Consider the following 5,000-nt stretch of genomic DNA (forward strand, 5'->3'; position numbering starts at 1 on the left):
AGTTGACATATTTTAGAGTGGACATTATTATTATTATTATTATTTTCAATCAATAGGTACCGAGGCTTTCAATTGTATCTTGTTCCGTCGTTCAAGCCACGTGCTTTGGCTTTTTCCATTGCCAATTTTCATGAGCTGCCCAGTCTCATGCCGAGACGTTCAGATCATCAACGTTATGCGCGCACACACACACAGCCACACATGGTTTGCCATTTCAAGACGTTGAAAACCGTGCTGCCGTCTGCAGGCCGGCAACCTTCATACAGTGTTGCTCGATCTGAAAAGTGTAAATATCCTATTGGAAGCTCAAAATTATTGTATTTTCAGTAAAATTATTGTAGATTGTGAAATTTCTACTCAAATTTTATTCAACCTTGGTCACGCTTTCATGACGACACGTCAACGACGAGTCGTGCTATGTGTATGCCGGCAAGGGCAAGCTTCATGGAGGCAAGAACGTTGCTGCAATCTGTGCACCGTGCCCTTGTCTGGCTGTACCTGTTCCTGCAGTCCTGTACTTGTAATATTCCAGAACCGAATGTAAATTTAGACTGATTAGACAGCACCACAGCTGAACACTTTGCTGCTATGGCTGCTGTTCATATTCAAATTCTTTATTATTGTCCGCATAAAGATGGAAATTGTTCTTCCACTGCCAATTCAATTAAATTCAAATTCAATTAGCTGGGCGGCTCAGGAAAATTGATGATGGAAAAGCCTAAACACGTGACTTGAATGACATAACTTCGATGTAAAGTGTACTGTACTTTATTCTGCCTTTGCGTTGTTCAGACCTACTGTATGTACTTCCAAAATCTTTTACAGTATTGTGATTCGTATCGTTAAATATCGTCTGATTTTATTAATAATCAGTTTTAAGCGTGCTCGTGGTCATGAGAGTGACCCTGTTGGTAAGAAAGTGTGTAAAACTCTAAACGTGGAGGTGAAATTGGATGTTATGGTGTGAATGGTGATCGTACTATCGATCTTGGTCGGCACAGGTTTGCCTCCAACAACCGTACGTACAATTTATCAAAATGCAAAACAAATTCGTGAAAGTGCTAAATGTTTATCACCATGAACATCCAAGTTGATTATGAATCAAAGGAGCTCGTTCGTACATGGGGAACGATGGAACGTATGCTGACCATGTGGATGTTGACTATGATGTGACGAAGTTCCTCCTGCATTCTGTCCTCCTCGATCTGCTCTTCCCCCTCCCTCCTTTATCTACCACCAACATATAATTTACACAGTTTTACTGCACTGTACTGGGTGGCCACAATGTTTTGTCACCCCTTATGAAAATTCTGGCATTGCCTTTGGGGCTTCATCAAAGAGATTGTTGCACAGCAGCACGACAAAACCACCGATGACCTTAAACGAGCAGTGAGACTTCCTTTGAATTGTATCACTCCACAGATGCTCTGGAAATATCCCACAGAACAGTGCAAAATTATTCTCTGTAATGACAATGATGGAGCACAAACGGATCCAAGGGACACTTAAACCTTGCTTCATATGTTGCAAAAGAGTACTGCAAATGTATGCGGTATAACTTGTAGAACTTTTCAGCGTTGTCGGCTAATATGATAAAGGGCAATGTCAATTCTTACAAAGGGTGACGACATTGTGGCCACCCTGGACTTTGATAAGATTATTTAATTCCAATACTGAGGTTATTTCTGTGAAATGTCCCAGCGTCCGGCCGTCCATACATCCGTACGTCCATTAGCATTTGACGAAAACATTTTCTCCTCATAAACTGCCCAACCAATATGGACCAAATTTGGTGTGATGCATCAGGACAGCAAGATCTCATGGGGTTGTGATCCCCATCCGGATGTGCTCCCCCCCACTCCATGAAGGGAGTGAAATGGGGGGGGGGAGTTCACCCCAAATATGGGTATTTTATTAAAAATTCTTCTTCTCAGAAACCCCCAGACAGATCCAGACCAAACTTGCCACGAGACATCGGGACAATACCCTAACCTGAAGTTGCCGTATCTCACCCAGAAAAGGGGTCACGGCCTCCCTCCCCTATTCCATCATATTCACGAAACCATCTTTTCCTCACAAATTACATGATTGATTATGGGCCAAATTTGATACGATACATCAGAACAGTAAGGTCCACCCCCATAAGAGGCTTAAAAGGGGGGTTCACCTCAAATTCAGGTAATTTATTTTAAAATCTTCTCAGAAACCGATGGCCAGATGCAGACCAAACTCTTCATGAAACATAACGACCATGCCGTTAACTTAACTTGTGCTCCCCATGACCGTTCCACTTCAGGAAGGGTGGCCATGGCTCCTTCCCCCAATCACTAATTTTCACCCCACCTGTTGGGGGGAATAACTGTCAGTCACCCACGGGGATATGTTTTTACTGTCAAAAAATGTGTTAAATTATCTCTGTTTAAGCCAAAAACGTAACATCATAGGTGAAAATGAGGATTCCCCACCCAGTCCCCTCTCCCATGCCCCACCCATCCCCCTATCCCATTCCCCGCCCAGCCCCCTCTCCCATTCCCCGCCCAGCCCCCCTCTCCCATTCCCCACCCAGCACCCTCTCCCATTCCCCACCCAGCCTTATTCCATTATTGTATGTTTTTTTTGAATTGGAAAATTGATTCAATTAACGTCACACTTTTCATGAAGGCATCCTGGACATAAATCGACATGTCCCTGTGCAAATAAATAATTCACACAAAATTCACCAACTAATGCTGTCAAATGGGACGCCCAGTTTAACGTCCATCCTAGGGACGGCACATATTGATGAATCTCCTTGCCTGTGAAACAATGGGATGACAGATTATAGCTGTGTTAGGATTCAAACCCAGGCTCAGAGGTGAGTGTGTGTATTTCTGGGTTCACCTGCCTGCCCATTATGTTATCCTTTCAACGAATATTCACTAAACTGCCAAATCAAGTGGTCACCTTTTCGGCGATTTATATTGTTACGGACGTCCGGCGTCCGTATCTACAACAAAACTCAAAGTCCGGCGTGTTTATCAAAAGACCATGGAGACGGTCTACAACACACACCCCTGGCCGGATCTTTGTGCCCAGGGTCGGTTTACCGTTCCTGTGAGATTAATGAAGTAGATGGGGTCCTGAGTTCAAGCCCCGTTGACCGCTTGAATTAATACACACCAGGAGGTTGACTCAGCCTGTCATCCTTCCGAGGTCGGCGAAGTGATCACCAGTGAACTGGGCCCGGTGTATGCCCCGGTTCGAATAGGTGTACGATATCCCTGTGTCGTAAGAGGCAACCAGGGTTGCGTCAGGAAGGGCATCCGGCGTAAAGACTAAGCCAAAATCACTATGCGGATCATACGGATGATCCGCTGTGGCGACCCCTAACGGGAGCAGCTGAAAGAAGAAGAAGATGGGGAACCGTGCCTGCGACTGCGTCATGGCTATTAATTGGCCGAGCAAGCCAGTGTTACGCGCCGCACCCTATCGTGTATCAGACCAATTCATCACTTGGGACAATTGCTCCAGGGGTGCTATCTTAGATCAAACCTGAGCAGGATAAGTCAAGACAAGATATCAACTCTTTCATTCATTTATTACACAAGGAGGAAATTGGCACGAGAAATGGCAGTTGGAAATTTCAAATGGGAAATGGCGGGAGAATTCAGGAAAGGCATAGCAAGCAATATTCACAAATGTACAAGCACATGTACATTCCCTCTTATCCCCTACGCGATAAACCTCCCTTCGGATGCCTTACAACAATTACTCAGCACCTTTACATTAAATGGATCCAGACACCCGAAGAAAGGAAATAGAATGTGGGGAGAGGAGTGAGAAATGGTGGTGAGAAAGAAGCAGTGTGGGGTCTTTACGTGCACCGACGCACATTCTGTAACCCCAGTTGAAGCTGCGGTCGCCCATTGCTTAGCGCCGAGGTCGGCAACCTGCGGCCCGCGAGCTCCTCCCGTGCGGCCCGCGGCACCTTGTCCGGATTTCCATTAGGTGCGGCCCGCGAAACATTTTTCTGAACCGACGGCAAATTTAACATATGTGGACATATGATTCTTCCACATATATCACAGTCTCTGTACGTCACAATAAATTATTTTCGCTACTTGGTCTTAAATATTTTTTTCGTTGTTGTTTCAGATGGCTGAAGGTCTAAAGGTTCAATTTACAATTACATTTATTATCATTGATTTTAGGTGTGTTTGTTATTTTTTCGGGTTGGGAGGGGGGTGCGGCCCGCGAGGTGGCCCGAACGTGGCCCAGTGGCCCGCGGCCTGGTTTAGGTTGCCAACGCCTGGCTTAGCGGTTCAGGTTCGCTTCCTGCGTACTCCCTCCTTGACTCCTTCCTCCGCTCCATCAGTGCCTCGTTTGTGTGGGGGTCGCTGTATGTTCTCTTGGCCAAACGTGATGGACTGCCTTGGTGTGTGTGTGTGTGTGTGTGTGTGTGTGTGTGTGTGTGTGTGTGTGTGTGTGTGTGTGTGTGTGTGTGTGTGTGTGTGTGTGTGTGTGTGTGTGTGTGTGTGTGTGTGTGAAAGCCATGGAAAGTACGAAAGAAGGAAATGGAAAGTCAAAAAAGTGGGAAAAACGTTAATAAAATAAAGTCAGGAAAGTCGGAGTGTGAGGAAGAAGAAGAAGAAGAAGAAGAAGCATTGGGGAAAGGTTGATGTAACGTGTGGAAGAAGTGCGGCGAGAGAAAAACTGTTCGACTTTGTACCCAAAATTCTCTCTCTGCACTCTGTGCGTTCCTTCCCTTATCCCCCCTCCCCTCCCTTGCTCCTCAGCTTCGCAGCTGGCTGCTCATTGGTGCAGGACTTGCAGGGGTGGTCAAGACCCTGCGGTAGAAGGTCATTGGTCGAGTCTTGTCTTTCCACCCAGCAGTGGTGCTCGATTGGTGGAGCGGCCTCTGCAGGAAATCTTCCTGGAAATGGGAGGGGGCTAGGACATTAGCGCTCACATGTCAGATTTGATGGATCTCTTCTGGTTGGGAGGTGGTGTGGGAGCTGGCT

At 46.1% G+C, this 5,000-nt stretch overlaps 1 protein-coding gene across 3 annotated transcripts in view; it reads left to right on the forward strand.

The window, feature by feature from the left end:
- The window catches only part of ARIH1 (ariadne RBR E3 ubiquitin protein ligase 1), a 101,131-nt gene that overhangs the window by 74,841 nt on the left and 21,290 nt on the right, over nt 1-5,000 (forward strand). The gene's annotated exons all lie outside the window — the stretch shown is intronic.

This window comes from Eptatretus burgeri, chromosome 8 (genome assembly GCF_056783735.1).
Source record: "Eptatretus burgeri isolate ZD-2024b chromosome 8, Ebu_testis_v1, whole genome shotgun sequence".
Lineage (NCBI taxonomy): Eukaryota > Metazoa > Chordata > Myxini > Myxiniformes > Myxinidae > Eptatretus > Eptatretus burgeri.